A 17,827-nucleotide genomic window follows, 5' to 3' on the forward strand; every position below is an offset into this window, starting at 1 on the left:
CAAGACACCAAGTGAAGAGTTGATTTTATTTTTTTGTTTCAAAATGGTTTTACATGTGTTAAGAATGACAATCAGAACATTGCCATCATGTGGAGACTGATTAAATAACATTGCATCCTATCTGGAAAAAGGAAGCTGTATATAAGGGGGGAGAATATACTTTATCCCATTCATGCTCTTTGATAAAGCTTCATGTAGAGGAAGAAAAACTAGTTAGAGGATTTTCATCAAGTGACACAGTCGTTTTGCTGACCCTGGACACCCGCTTATTTCCACGGAGAGCCATAAGCGCTATATATATTGCGGTGATGGTGCCCGCTGGCTGGATTCAGGACTGTGAGAGAAAATCAGGCGGTTATGTCTTAACCATATTACAGCTTCAGGATTTCCCTGTCAGAGGATAACCTTGTCCATTGGCCAGGCGGTAGGAGATACCAATAACCGCTACACCTCTTCAGGATATACAGGTGGATTATACGTACGCTTCAAATTAGCGTGAAGTCCATGTTTCCTAAATAACATTATACTGTTTACATCTTTGGAAATCATTTCAGCGTTACCCCTTGTTTAAAACCGGGAGGTAGAATCAAGGGGATATTAGGACTCTCACATGTGGACTTTGATCGGGTGAGAACTGTCAGAGCAAGATTGGTCACATTATATATGAAATATACAATTTTTATATATATATTTTTTATGTTTTTTGCTTCCTTTAGTAAACTTGCCAGTTATGCAGGTTTTTATTAGGAACTAAGAAGTTCCATGGTAATGCATAATAGTCTGTATAGACTTTTACAATATTAAGGTGATTGTTATATGTCATTTGTATACCACTATTGACATGCTTATTGTGTGTTTATTAAATATATGTTAGATTTATTTGGTGTCTTGAATTAATTTCTGCCACATTAAGTATTTATTTGTAATTACAAGTCCAATTAGTGCAACTCCACCAGTGTAATATTTATGTTTGGGATCATTAGTAGGTGATCTTTTATTTGGTTTACACAGACCCATAGGAGTTTGCAGCTGTGGTCTATTCTTTAATTGTAGTTTATTAGTGCCAGGCTGTCATTTGGTGGGACCTATGTGTTTGAAAAATGACAGTTGGGAGCTGATTGGCTGACACCTTATCACTTCCTTATCACTTTTCACTCTGTCTCCTGACACTGCTTAGTAAATAGACCCCTCAGTATTTCTCCAAGAAACCCACTTTTTGTGAAATCTCCATTCAGAACTTTGCTCTAAAACGTATCCCAAACGCCTGCGACTCTAGGCAGAAAAAATTTGGCACCTTACTTTTGATTTGGTCAACTCATATGAAGATAAAGAGGGCCACTTCCTTATCCTTGTGGGCACTCTTAACAATACTCTTTATACTATTGTCAATGTGTATGCCCCTAATCGAGCCCAGCCTGCCTTTTTCACTAGACTAGATACCCTTCTTTCTTGTAAATGGCAGGGCTCACTTATTGTATCTGGTAATTTTAATGAAGTTTTGATCCCCTCATTGGATAGATCTACCTCAGGGGCCACTGACTCCAGCAGCGTGGATCTCCAAAATTTCAAAGCACTGCTTGATCTCATGAAGCTTCTCTATGATTCCTGGTAGGTTCTAGAGCCCCTTACTCAGGACTACACCTTCTTCTCCTCTGTGCACAACTCTTTTTCCCATATAGACATGATCCTGCTCAGCCACGACCTAGCCCTACGACTTGTGGATGTTCAATCCATCCTTTGATATGGTCTGATCATGCTAATGTTTTAGATGACCTCTTCTGTATCACTGAACGTCCTTGTCCAATGACATAGCATTTAAATGATACTGTTCTTCATTCTCACTATACGATCACCCGCCTCAATACCCTTCTTATGGGCTATTTTCAATTAAATGTTTTCCAAGGCACTTCTCACTCCACTCTCTGGTTGGCCCATAAAGCTTTTCTATGGGGACATGTGAATAGTATAGCCTCTAAAACTAAAAAAGACTTTCTAACTCATACTACTCCCTTTCCATCCTGCTCCAGCAACTGGAGTCACAAATAACAGTTCCCTAGCCCTTCCCTTCAACAAGAGCTTCTCACTGTTTGGCATTCTCTTGCTCTCCTTTTTTCCCAACACATGGCTTAATGTCTAAAATGGTTACATCAATCCTTTTATGGAAAGGGAAATAAGGCTTAAGATTTTGGCATCTAGGCTCCGTGCTGTATGAACTCATAAAAACATCCTCATGATTAAAAACTCCAAATATTACCTTCTTCACGACCTGGCAGCTATTTGTTCTGAATTCCAGAGCTTCTACAGTAACTTGTACAACCTGCAGTCTGCCTCAACTCCTGCTTCTTTCCCACCCACTGAGATGACAATTCAATAATTTTTTTCTGCTGCCAATTTTCCTCACTTGTCCCATGAGGCAATCAGGGGTTTAGGTGAGGAGAATTCAGAGGAGGAAATTGTAAATTTCATCAAACAGCAGAAGTCCAGCAAGTCCCCTGGACATGACAGCTTTACAGCTGCATACTATAAAAAATTTATGGGGCATCTGGTTCCCCACCTGCACTCTCTTTTTAATGATATTCTACAGGGGGGCTCCTTCCCTACAGATATGCTTAAGGCCAGGATAATCGTGGTGCACTAAGGAGGGTAAAGACCCTCATAATTGTGCTAGTCAACCTAGATGTTAAAATATATGCCAACATTTTAGCCAACAGATTTAACTAGGTCCTTTCATCTTTGGTCCAGTATGATCGGTTCGGCTTTGTGCTGGGACGTCAAGTTTGGGATAATACCTGTAGGACCATAGATTTAATCCATACCATAAATTCTAGGAGATCCCCGGCTAGTATCCTTTCTCTTGATGCTGAAAAAGAATTTGATAGGATCTCCTGGACCTTTATGTCCCAAACCCTATGATCATTTGGGATATCGGGAGACTTCCTGACTGGTGTCATGGCCCTCTATTCTATTCCCTCTGCTACTGTCTCCTTCAACAGCATCCATTCCAACCATTTCCTTCTCTCAAATGGCACCAGGCAGGGCGATCTTTGCCATGGTGATAGAACCTCTGGCCTCCCTTGGCAGACTGAACCCTAGCATTCATGGAATGCAGGTTGGGAATACATCTTCCAAAATTGCCCTTTTTGCCAACACCATTTTACTTACCCTCACTTTACGCCAGATATCTTTACCCAACATTTATAATTTATTAGACCGCTATGGTGTGCTCTCCGGATATAAAATAAATTTTTCTAATTCTGAGGCTATGCTGCTCCATATCCCCCACCAAGATGCTGAGGCCCTTAAATCCTCCTACAGCTTAAAATGGCAACATAGAAAAATCAAATACATTGGGCTCTTGCTGACATCCCATTATGATCTTTTATATCAGGATAATTTTGTACAGCTTTTTATGAAACTACAAGCGGATCTGACTCCTGGAAATGGCTTATACTCTCGTGGCTGGGCAGGATCATCGCAGTCAAAATGAATATTCTCCCTAAATGGCTCTACCTTTTCCAGACCCTCCCAGTGGCAATTTCCCTTACCCTACTTCAAACTCTTCAGAAATATATCAACCATTTTATTTGGAATGGCAAACCCCCACGGCTATCTTTGACCATCCTTAAAAACTTATTTTCAAGGGAGGTAGAGCTCTCCCAGATTTTAATATCTGCTATCTGGCTTCACACTTTTCCCAAAATGTTTCCTCATACACCCCCCATGGAATGTCCTCCTGGCTTGATATTGAATACAGCTATATCAATTCCTCAGACCTATCCTCCCTATGGGACCAACAAAAGAAACACCATCCTCTACCCTCTAAAGTTCCTCCAACAGTTAAATTCCTTTTACGCATATGGGTTTTATACTCATTTAAATTAGCTATTACCACCCCTATATATCCTCTTACCCTCATATGATGTAACCCCAATTTTCCCCCAGGTTTGCATATGGCCAGCACAAACTCATGGATAACAGCATCCTTTACATTTCCTACTGATTTTAGCCCACAGGCACTCTGGCTTTCTCTCGCAGACCTATAACTGCAATGTCCAACCCAATCCCTAAATCCCTTTGAATATTTCCAATTATGACACTTTTTAGGCTCCTTACCACAGGCCCCACTTCTCCGTGACCTCACTCCTTTTGAACGACTTTGCCCCATGTCTAAAGGGATGATCTCTCAAATATATGGCATTCTCATCGCTGCTGCTCTCCCTTTTAATATTCCCATGAATCCTCCTGGGAGATAGATCTTAGCCCTCCACCTGACGAAGATTCTTGGGACGACATGAGATTGGCAATTGATAAAATCTCTATCTCTACTCGTCTAAAAGAAACTTCTTACAAATTATATTGCCGCTGCTTCTATACTCCAGTAAGGCTCTCCCATATATTCCCCTCTGTTTCACCCCTGTTGGAGAAAATGTGGCCTTTGAGGTACCCTCACCAGTATCTTGTAGACCTGCCCTTCGAGGTACCCTCACCCATATCTTGTGGTTCCTTGAACCTTTCTGGACCTCAGTTCATGCTCTTCTGAACACTGTCTTTGGGACCCAGATTCTGAAAGTCCCATGGACCTTCATTTTAAGTTACCCCTCCTGATCTTAGTAACCACTCTGTTATATTGTTATCCCACATGTTAACTGCTTCTAAAAGTTTGATTGTTCATAACTGGAAAAACCCTCTTCCACCAAACTCTCTCTGCCCTAAAGTCACAAATCCAGCATAAAACAGAAATGTAATATAGTACCTACTACCTTCATGATAAAGGCCATATGTTTTCTCAGATTTGGGCTTTGTGGCTCTCATACGATGGAATGTCGCAACTCTGCTCCCCTCCCTCACTACCCATGTGTGATCCATGTGTGGTGGCTGAATCTGCTCCCCCAATACAACCCCTCTGTGACAAAACCACCTAATTAACTAAATAATTTTCTCTGCTGTTCTCCAAGTGGCACATTTTTTCTTCCTTTTAATGCTTCCTGTCCAGAATCTGTATGGTACCTTGTTTCCCTTGGTAGTCCCAACCAAACACCTTCTCTCCCCCTCTACTGACCCCCTCATATGCATATTGCCAATTATTGCATTTTAAAAAAAAAATTCTGTGAGCTGTCTAAATAAAGAATTTAAATAAGAGGATTACATAACTTATGTAACACTGTAACATCCATGCACCAGCCTTCATTAATATAAAAGCAAATTCCCCCTCCCCTTGCTTTCCCTGATAGCTCCATAACACGGTCCCCTCTGTAAAGACAGAAACCCGGTAAGTACAACTCCTCCTCCAGCTAACCAGTGCACCAGCATGCCGCCCCTGCCGGCACTTCCCCCTAAGGCCACTAGGAGCCACCCCACCTCCAGACTCCTCAGTCCTGCCAGGAGTGCAAATAGCAGCCACCTCCTCCACACCTCCAGCCCCATACTCCACAAACTTTGCAGGCTCCATGGGCACTGGCCACCTCTTCTGCCACCCCCCCACCCAGTCTCATGGGGAGCAGCCATACTTCTAGTCCTGCAAGGAGCTGCCACATATCTGGTCTCACACACAGCCTCCACACCTACGGTCCCACAGAGAGCTGCTGCACCCGGTGCCACAAGTTCCATGATTTCCAGCTGGGTAAAGAATGACTGCAAGGTAAGATCACGCTTCCCCAAAAGCTCTTCTCTGCCATACAAGATCAGCAGGGCAGAGACCAGGCAAACAAACAGGCACAATAATAGGGAGAGCAACAATGAGGCAGCCATCTGCAATGCCATTTTGGTCAGGTATCAATGCTGCAGTGCCACCCAGGGCACCCAGAGGATGCTCCAGGCATGGACATGGCACCTGTTAGCATCAGTAACAGGTGCAGTGTGCACGTCTGTTGCTGTAAATCCAAATACTGCCAGCCCCACCCCCTCAGCATGATGTCATGTGCACAGGGGCATGTCCACCAAAGGACACCAAAAAGCCCTGTTACAGTCCTGTGTCCAAGGGATGCTCTGACAGGCACCCTCCAGAAGAGTAGAGATGCCCAGAGTATCCTTAGGACACTCAAGGCAGTGTTATACTTCCAGGGGCCAACACCCCATCCGTTAGGTGTGACATTATGACATTGCAAGTTTAGGAGGTGGAGGGCATGCACAGGACATGCTGCCACCCTGTTATAACACTGTTCTTTAGTAGTAAAATATCAGGATGGCAATGCGTCTTATTGTGGTTTCCAAACTTTCATATTTCTAGCATCAGATCACCAGAAAAATGGTTGTTTAGGCAAACCTCCCTTTATTAAATTATCACAATGCCTTTCTTACAAGTAACAGTATCATTAAGTACTGTATACAGAAATAAAATCACAAGACACACTATAAGCAAATGCAATCACCATTCTTTAAAGAAATAAAGCTCTTTTATAGTAATTTGGTTTAACATTATTTTTCAGCCTGAATAATTTACTTTAAACATTATTTTGTATATTAAATGTGTACATTCAACAGTTTTCAGTACAAGTAAAGTTTTTGTAAAGCTGTGCATTGCCGATGTGTTATAATAATTGTGCTGCAAGTAATATCCGTTACTTGAAAGTCATCTCCTTTCTTATTTTAATAAATTCTTGCTCTATTTTAATGCAAAGGATCAACAGTGGCATCAAGTGGCCATAACAGTTAATCAACTAATGTCCTAGAGATATCCTTGGGGATATATTCCAGCATTAATTGCATTTCAAGACAATGACCTGAATGTATTTCAGTGCATGGTCATATAGCTGGTTGTTTAATGGTGTAATAATATACTTTATATATAACCTTTAGTCATTTCAAAGGTATATTACTTTACTGCTTCTTAATTATTGAATTTTCATTAAAGAGATTATGTGTCTGAGATTCCAGAACATCTGTTATGTTTTTAATGTTGGGGTGGAACAAAATTATCTATTAAGAAGGAAATGCATGTGTATGCTCTGTAGTTGAGAAGTCCATCAAAAATGACATAATAGCATTTTTTTTTTAAGTTATGCATATTAATTTTATCAATTTACCCTACCACACATTTCAGGTAAAATTATGTTTCAATCAACAGATTAAATATCGTTATTACATGAATGTCACAATTAAATATCTGATACTCAGTTCACTGTACAGTGAACAATTCATGGCCTTGACAGTGGATGGAAAAAAGAGCTCAGAGCAAAATTTCAAATATCTCTATGATTAAGATATAATAGTCTCTACATTGTGATTGCAGCATTTCAGTACTGTGTATGAGTAAACAATAAAACATTTGGTCAGCTCTCTGAAGGCAGATGGAATTTACACTTATGGATATTAAAATATACCCTCAATGGAAGTAAAATTGTAGAGGGTACTTCAAACATCTATAATTTATCTGTCACTTCTGTCACTTCTATCCAGAACAGATATATTACTGGGATGCTTACTGTAAGTCAGGAAAGTAAAGCTATTGTACAAATTTTAGTAGCTCATCAGAAGGAGTAAAACTGAAGCCACTTTGCATAGGGAAAAAAAACCTATGCATTGGGACAAAAAAAATTGAAAATTTAATTTACTGGCTTTGATAAGTACTATTGGAAGTAGTTACCATTATGACCAAAGTTAGAAGACTTTTAAATACTAAAAATACAGGGAAGGGTATTTTTTAACAAAGTGATTAATATGCACCCTTGACTTTTCTAAGACAAATAGCAGTTAAGATGATCTTACCATTCTATAAATAATTGTCTATTGTGTAAACACAAATATAAATCAGGATGGTAATATTTTTGAGGATGTCGGGGATGCTAATACTATATGTACATTCTTTGATGGGATGATTTAGTTTTTTTTCTAACTCATTGTTGTGTTTTGGTTTTGTAAAACCAGCCACAAATATTTTGGATTTCTTTGAAATTTGCTAACAGCTAAAATCATGTATTTTGGACCTTATTTTGTTCCTACAGTATTGTTAGCATCAATAACATTCATTTCCAGTAATATACAGTGAATCCTGACCACCTCACGGCACTCAATATTGTTTACACTAATATTGGCCAAAGGCTGCAGCACAGTGGCTGGCTAAAGTAGGCAACAGAACAGAGACACAAAAACTTGGCAGTTTCAAAGAAAATAGCACATCTATGAAACATAGTGGCACACCAGTGGTGGACAGGATGACAGTTTAATAAACTGTATGACCCTTTAGAAGGTTTTCATTAGTCCAGAACTAATAGCCTAAAAGTAAAAGTCTAGAAGAAAATATAATATATTACCAACTCACTTCTTCAAACAGCAAATCAGAGGTAGTAAACACAGAGATGATGACTCAATGCGCCAATTTTATCCAATGGATGTCCTATGCTTTCATGTTTCAGAATTTCCTTCCACATGTATGACTCAGGTTGTACCCAAAGTGCTTGGCAAAAGGAGGCGGAGAGAAACAGAAATAGAACATATATATCAAAATTTGAATGATCAATGGAATAAAAAAATCCCAAAAGACTGTGAAACACCAGTGTCCTCTTAGTATGAGTGTACCACTATGTTTCCACTCCCAGTGCTCTCATGCAAGAAAACAAATTGTACTGCTCACATTAAAGCTTACATAAAAAGATGTAAGGTTTCACATATAAAGCCATGTATATATCATATCAATAATATACATATGTATGCTCACACAGTACCTTACATGGAGGTAAATGTGCATACTCCTGTAATGGTTTCTTTATGGCTTCATAGGAAAGCCATGCAAACAAACACATGAAAACTCCTCATTGTGCAGATTTTCCAAATAACTATTTTATTACATAAAAAAATGGAAAAGAGAGATTTACTTCATACCAGATGGTGAAATGACAATCAGCATTACCATAAGCATCTACAGAGCCCAGTTACTTCTAATGCTGAAGAAGTCTGAATCGATTGATCGCCGATGGAATAGGGTATAGTAAAAATCTCCTTATCACTCCTCCAACATGTTTCAACACAATATGTGTGTCTTTTTCAAGGTGGAGTGACAGAGAACATGTCTGGGGTTTAAATAACCCAAAACCGGAAGTGTGAAACCAGAAGTTCCCTGCCGGTAAAAATGCTGGAAAATGTATTCTCAATTACTTTATAAGGGTCAACAGTATGCCCCAATCACAAGGGTGCTTGTGTAATGGGATACGGAGTTTCAAATGAGCCATAGATAATAGGTGTGCTCACCAAGAGATGTAAACAAATGGACGCCATATTGTCCGCTTGTTCGCATCTCAATAAAATTATACAAATCACATGACCGCAATCTGCCTGAAAAAAAGATCATCTGATCATTTGGCATGGGTCTCCGTACAATATCAACAAACACGTCACCGTGGTAACAGACGTGAGTATAGTAGTTAAGAAGTACCCAGCTTCTATATTTACAGACATAGCAGCTTGATATTTTAAACAGAACAAATGTTTCTGTATATTAATGTTTTAACATAGAGAATAACATAACAGCATGATCTTCCAAATAAAAAAATTTGACATTATACATATATTAATAGATACCATGAGAGAAATAAATATCAAAAAAGGCAATCCTATTACACTAATATTCATAGAAAAATGTAAAAATTAACAAATACAATACATAAACAATGAAAATATGCGTTAAAAAATATATATAATAAAATATATTAAAAAGGGGGAATTAGACCAAAATTTAAAGAAACCATTTAACCTCAAATTCATGATTGAGTCCCTTAGGTTTCAGGGTATTGAGGTCATAGATGCATCGCATCTCCCTTTTGACCAATCGTGCATCTCTATTATTATTCCTCCAATTATCCTTCACAAAACATAGAACACAAAACCTTTTTAGCAAATCACAGGCCCTAGACCTGTAGAAGTCATTGCTGCCAGAGTAAAGTGTAGTATAAAACTAGATAACCATCAAACTTACTCCAATAAGCAAATTACAGGCCCAAGGCCAGTACAGGTGATTGGAGGTGGAGTATTTAGTGGAAGGTACTGTACAACATTTATTACTGTAAGGAAAAGTGAATCAGAAACATGAAACAAACTATTAAAAACTAAGGCCCTGATTCAGAGCCGGACGCTCTGACCAGAGCACTCGCTCTGAATCAGGGCCCACTTCCATTAATATGGAGCATCCTCCTGGATGCTCGTATAGCTGTGGGTCACCACCCACAGCATATACGAGCGTGCAGGATGATGGTCGCGATGGTCTTGACCATCGCGACCATTGGAACTGCGAGTAAAAGCCTGCGGTTGGGTTTCTCAACCGCAAGGCAAGGAGTGATTTTGGCTCTATCAGAGCCAAAATCACTCCCACTGACATCACTAGTGATGTCAGTGGGGCCGCTTTCAGACGGTAGGTGTTCCCTTGGGAACGCCTCCGTCTGGCAGGCACGCCCCCGGCATGCCCACCAAAGGGGGCATGCTGTCAGTCAACATCGACAGCACGCCCCCTTTGATGAGACACTCCGAGCGAAGGAAAGTCCTTCGCTCGTCGGGTCTCACGCATGCGCACGACGGAGCTCCCTCCGTCATGCGCATGCGCAGTGGGGACCATTGACCCACTTGCGAGCAGACAGCCACTCGCGAGTGGGTCTGAATGAGGGCCTAAGCATCCAATGTGAGTTTTTAAATGCAAACTGAAGCACAGGCCTCAGGTAAGTACAGGTGATTCTAGACAGATTAATAGCCTAGTATAAAAGATAATAATAACAAACTTGTCCAACAAGCAAATCACAGGCTTCAGTACATGTAAATAACAAGGTAGTAGTCTTTACACCAATACAGCAAGGTAGGCAAAGCTCATAATGAAAAGTGGTACACATTGCAATTGTTCTTGGGCCCTCCCACCCTTATGTTTTATATCAAAAAGGACAAACACGGTGTATGTTTAACAAACCAAGCACTTCAGTGACAGGGACTGACATATTTGTGGTTGAAGTGCAAAAATATTTTGGTGATTTGGTTAAACCAAACTAACAATTGGCTTAATGTGAAGATCAGAGTTCCAAACATCTCTAAATTAAGACTTATGTAAATTGGAAATAAAGATATTATATTGGACTTAAACCTAGGATCAAGCATGGTTTCCTAAGTGTATTGATCCAATTGCAAGATTTTGCAAACTCTTTAGTCCTGGCAAAGTGAATAAAGAACATGAGCTACAAGTCCAAAATACTTAACAGAATTGCTTAGTATAATCTCTTTTCCAGTAGTTTAATTACAGGTATGACCTGACTCAGGCTGGCAGTGTCTGAACTTTATTGGTTACAATTTCAAATGTTTTCTGTAGCTTGAATAAAAACATGAGTCTTCTCCAGCGTGCTGCAGTAATTTGGAAATCTCTCCCTTTCTCATGGCTTGATATGTACATCAAGATGGCTTGTTGCTGTTCCTCCAGGTCACTGAAGCTTGTAAAGGGTGGAATTCCACCTGGTTACTACATTTTGCTTCAGTTGGTGGCATGGCAATTTGAAATTTTCTGCAATATCAACATGGGGTTGCAAAATGCCAAAAAGGCTCAGAAATTTTACAGGTCACAGCTAGACATGTTATTTTTTTTAAAAAAAATTGTGAAACACCAATTTTATTGTGTGCACAAAACATGTGTGTTGAAATTCAACCATGTGTAATGCACATATAATGCTAATTGCATTATCTGAAATGACAAATCCAGAGGAGTGTCTTAGTGGGGAAATGTATTTTGCTATCACATTCCTGATTAACACATGTTGACTTCTTAGTGAAGTCAGTGATGCAGGGCCTGTTTCACTACGGATCACAATATTGCATACATATGCAGTTCATATGTGATAGCATGCTAATCCATTGCGATTGCAATGCAAACTCAGCACAACATAAGGATGCTCACTTTACCTTGCACACATCTGTAATGCTTAGCAAAATAGCAAAACCATCAGTACAATCGAGTACCATTGCAGCCTCATGCACACTTGCACAAGCCCTGACCTTACTCAGAAATTGCTAATGACTCACACTATGAGACTTCACACCGAGTATGGCATTACAGTGGCTAATTAATGCACACCCCTGCAATGGCATGCAAATGCACTGGCATGCCTACATTTCCCCCCATCACAACCCACAAATGGTGCTTCCTGTCAATCACTCTGCGAGGGGCTGAGTAGCTTCTGCGATCACAGTCCCAATCGCAATAGCTAGTTTGCGCACGTGCACTGCGATACAGAATGCAACAAACGGCTTATTATGTGCATATTAGCAACTGCGATCCAAGCTGAATTAGGCCCACAGATAGTAACCTGCCTGTGAATGAGCTGGTGTTGTGTGTTAGATAGTGCTATTGAAGGCGATACACCCACCAAATGGGCTGTCACAGTCATGTAATCTTTAGTTTGACCAGTACCTCTTGTTCACATATCTGTAGTTATAGTATGTAAAATGGCATTTTGTAGGCAAATTAATCACTTTTTGTTAAACATTGCTTTTCTGGTAAAATAGAATCAAGGTAGAATTTGGAAGCGTGGACACATGCTAAAAATAGAAAAAAACATTGGCACTAAAAGTCGCATAAACTAGTATTAAAGAATGACTGAATTGATTATATATATATATATATATATAACACAGCTGCAGAAACTTTATAAAGAGCCAGTGACTGCTCATTTAAACTAACATAAACACCAATAAAAATAAATAAGAAGCTGCGCTAAGAAAAATTGGAAATGGCAGACAATACATCAGTTGGGAAACACTCAAATTAATATTTAATCTGTAAAATTCACATAACATTATAGAAAATGCACAATGCAATAAGGAAAATAAAACTGCATCACATCTTAATAACACTTGTGACAGAATGGCTACATCAGACACATAGTCTCTCTAATTGAGTATTTTGCACACAAAATAAATCGTGTGAGTTTAATCAATAAAAAGACGGCTATTTATAAGTCCAATTGATATTGGCATTAACCAGCATACATGTTCACTCACAGAACGGCAATAAGCATAAGTTGTTAATGCGTATATAAAAGAATTTTTTTTGTATTATGGATAAAATCTATAGATAATAACCCAGTCTTGAGCTGACAATCAGCTACCAGTGCTGGTCCCGCTGCAGACGGGACCCGGCTAGCTTAGAGCTCCTTTGTAGTGAGGTCTCCTTAGACTGCAGTGTTGAACATTAATCTCTTAGAGAGGACATCCAGCCATTGTTCCCCACACTTGAGAACTTATCAGGTTACTGGACAGAAAGATTAGTGCACATTAGCACTTTTTTGCAAGGACGGCACTTCATCTTGGGTGGTCTCTGTGGATACTGGCTGCTGCATTTTAATTAATGTTCAACACTGCAGTCTAAGGAGACCTTGCTACAAAGGAGCTGTAAGCTAGCAAGGTCCTGTCTGAGTAGGTTAATCATGAAGGTGTTGATGGTGGAGACTGCATGTGCAGACATCTATTCATGCTTCTAGCTAATGGACTGCTTTTTATTATATGAGGGTGGGTCAATAAGTAAGGAAATAGGACCTTTAATTTGAGTAATGTTCTTTATTTCATTCTAATTTCCCACCAGGTGAGAGCAGGTAGACCACTCATGGCCATTAGACTACACTTCATTTCAGTCATACTGTCCCAACATAAATTGTAAGATGTCAGGGGTGGCAGAAGCATGGTCAAACATTTAGGTGCATAGTGTGATCAGATTTCTGCTTCTAAAGGGCACCCCCATAACTGAAATTTATTGGCAACTTGTTGAGACATACGGTGATAATGTCATGTCACAGAAACAGGTTTGGTGCAGAGAATTTGTTAATGGCAGGACAGACATTCAAGATGAGCAGCGATCCAGCTGGAAAAGAACAACCACCACAGATGACAATTTGTGCCACATTGAAGGTCTAATTCAAGAGAACATATGCATTTGAGTTAGTGATATTGCTGATTAACTGAACATCTCAGTGGGTACTGTGCACAACATCGTTAATGGGCAACTGGAGTGCAGGAAAAAGTGTTCACGCTGGGTACCAAAGCAACTCATAGAAGTTCATAAAACTAATAGGATGGGATTGTCTCTCATGCACTTGATGAAATACCATGAGGAGGGAGTGCAGTTCCTGCAGAATGTTACACGCAATGAAACGTGTGAGCTTAATTTGACACCAGAGACAAAGCAAGCATCCACTTTCAATGAAACATGCACTTTCAATGAAATTTAAAACAATTCCATCAACAAAGAAGGTCAAGGTGACTGTGTTTTGGGCCCACAAGGGCTGACTACTATTGTGACACATTGAGCTAGTTACTGAGGCCAATTCAATGAAAACTACCAGGGTTGCTGCAAACAGTAGTCATATTGCAGCACTACAATGCCAAGCCACACTAAGCCAACCACACATGTGCATTGTTATGGCACTGCATCATTCTCCCTACAGCCCTGATCTGGCACAGAGTGATTCATCTCTTTGGACCACTATTACTGCACCTGGGTGGAAGGCAATTCACAAAATATGGTGAAGTTCAGCAAGCCATCATGCCCTGGCTTCAGGCACTTGACACTGATTTCTTCTATGTTGGAATAGATGCCTTGATGCCTTGGAACAAATGCTTAGACAAGTGTGGGGAAAAATAATATGTACCAAGGCCATACTATATATATATATATATATATATATATATGTTTTTATATATGAGTTGAATAAATGTATGCAATGAGAGGTCTTATTACCTTATTTATTGAACCACTCTCAAATATAATCTTTCAGATATTGACAAATAATTTGCATGATCTTGCTGCAAATGGTGTAACAGAGAGTATGTACCTAGATGGTTAATGTGACTATGTTTACTTACTTTGGCCTCACAAATGCCACAGATTATTGACAAATTTTGTCAGTATTTGGGTAAACATAATTCTACATGGAATTGGTGGCTTTTTGGTCTTTTGCCTGTGCATACCAATGCACTTTTTTCACTGGCATGAAGTGCTGCAATTGGTGGCTGACTTCGACATAAACAACATCATCCTTCTAAGTTTTATCATCTTGTTCTTGTCCAAAACATTCATCATCAACATCCTCTGTTAGTGTCAGATACACAATTTTCCATGTTGCACATTTACAACTTACACATTAGCTTCCTTCATTTCTCTGTCTAAACCATCATCAGCTTCACTTTTACAACTACTCATCCTAACATTTTCAGAGGTTTTATAAATGGTGAAAGGAGGCTTCTCTAGGATTACAGTGTCAGAATTAGCAATTTCAGACTCAAACATAGCACTTATTAACACCCTTAGACTCTCCTCGGGAATCCATGATGTTTGAGAATACACAATTTGTTCTTCAGTCTTAGTGATTGTTTTTTATGTACTAATTTGCGTTTTTTTTAGAGGTAAAACATCTAGACTCAAAGCGAGAAGGTGGTGCATGCAAAATTACAAAAGATGCCTGATTGTATATTACTTGAACTTGTAACTACCACCACACCAATGGTGATAGGGAAATTAGGGACTGTTACCTTTACCATGCAATTTTATAAAAAAAAAAGTTGTGAGAATTTTTTTTAAACCAAGACAACATTTATTATTTTAATTTTATTATTTTGGGGTGCAGCTGACAGCAGGAACACAGCACCCAGCAAATACAGTAACATATGCTGTCTTTCAAACACAAACAATCCTGCCTTGAAAATATCTAAATTGAATTATTAAAGACTTGATATTATCTTTTTAAAACAGAAAAAAAATATTTTTCTACTTTTATTATTTTGGTGATGCCGCTAATAGGTCCACAACACCCAGTAAGTTTAGTAATATATGCTTGCTCTGAAATACACACACTATTCCCTTGATATACAGTATCTACAGTAATTGAATTATAAAAGATTTGATTTTTAAAAAAACCCAGAAAGATGTCTTCTGTGGGGTGTAGCTCACTCAGACACAGCACATTGTTATTTGGTATGCTCAACTTGCAACCTGCCCTCATACATAATATATACTGCAGCGCTGTTTAGATTGATATCATTGTGAAAAACTACAGTCAGGTGCATAAATATTGGGACATTGACAGAATTTTCATATTTTGACCTCTATTCACCACCACAATGGCTTTTAAATGAAACAAACAAGATGTGCTTTAACTGCAGACTTTCAGATTTAGTTTGAGGGTAATTACATCCAAATCAGGTGAACGGTGTAGGAATTACAACGGTTTCTATATGTGCCAAAAGTAATGGGACAAACTAAACAATCCTAAATCTAACTTTCACTTTTTAATACTTTGTTGCAAATCCTTTGCAGGCAATTACAGCCTGAAGTCTGGAACGCATAGACATCACCAGACACTGGGTTTCATCCCTGGTGATGCTCTGCCAGGCCTCTACTGCAAATGTCTTCAGTCTCTGCTTGTTCTTGGGCATTTTCCCTTCAGTTTTGTCTTCATCAAGTGAAACACATGCTCAATCGGATTCAGGTCAGGGATTGACTTGGCCATTCCATATCATTCCCTTTTTAGCCTTAAAAAACTCTTTGGTTGCTTTTGTATCATGTCCTAAGAACTGGAAGCTCTGTTGGGCTCAGATGACGACCTCGAGAAGAACGATGAGACACCGTGAGGGAGATTCCGAGTGGACAAAGATGGCCGCGATGTAACTACAGGAGGACCAAGATGGCCGCAACCTGAATGGATGAAAGGGCGGAAGTGACATACCCTAAGGGCGGATGTTGGAGTTAGCCAGTGATGATGATCAAACAGATATTTAAGGTGAAGGGCGGAAGTGACACTCTGAGAGGTCTCAGTATGGGTGGATGTACTACATCGCACCGGGCATATCGGAGACCACACAGGATTGAGGAAGTTAATAAATGTTAAATAACTAGTGCGATCTAGCACTCCATTATAATTACATCTTCATGTACTTATTCATTTAAGACTTTGGATCCTTGTTACTTGATTAATTACCAACCAGGAACCGGATGTGACGCCATTAACTGTAACTGAGGCAAGTTTGTCCCTATTAAGGGGGTTTATAAACCAGACACCACACAGGATCTTGTTATTCCTTGAAGAAGTCTGATAGGCAGACGAAAAGCGTTGGATGCTCCTCTTACCTTTCATGAACTTACTACCACCATATCAGATAAGCTTTTGAGCCTCTTCTAAAAATACAATTTGTGGTGCTTTTTATTATAATATATGCATAATTGAATGCATATATATGTGTCTTTGAAAGACAAAAACAATTGTATACACTACTTGATTTATAGTTAATAACTATATATGTTTATTTTGTCTTTTTAATTTACTTCAAAATAAATTATTTTTTTAGTCAGTAAGTTGTTTTCATTTGATTGATGGTCCACACCATTTGTACTCTTTAGGAGACAATATTGTTGTATATTAAATACTGAAAGTTTTTTATTTGTTATACTCGCACTATGCACTTTATGGTATAAATATTACAAGATTATTTGATTTACATATTTTAACAAACTTAAATCACTTTTTATCATTATTTATTTATGCACGGCACTTTGTTTAGCACATAGGCACTCTGTAACAGATTCAATTTTTACACATTTTTCACCAACAACATTTTTCACCACTGTTGTATCCTTTCTGTTTGAGCTGACACCCACACTACAGGGGAGTGCTATATACACACAATTCTGTATTTCAGAGTGATATATATTCATAATAAACACGTTTTATATATTTATTTCTTACTGAAAAGTATTTAAACATTTTTTTAATTGAATTGAGTAAGGGTGTGCATCATCTTTTGGCGCTGTGTCCTCTCATTTTCACAAAATTATATAATATATATATATATAGGTTGAGTCTCTCATATCCAAATATTCCAA

This window comes from Taudactylus pleione, unplaced genomic scaffold, assembly GCF_031769625.1.
Source record: "Taudactylus pleione unplaced genomic scaffold, aTauple2 ptg000710l, whole genome shotgun sequence".
NCBI classification, from domain to species: Eukaryota; Metazoa; Chordata; class Amphibia; order Anura; family Myobatrachidae; genus Taudactylus; species Taudactylus pleione.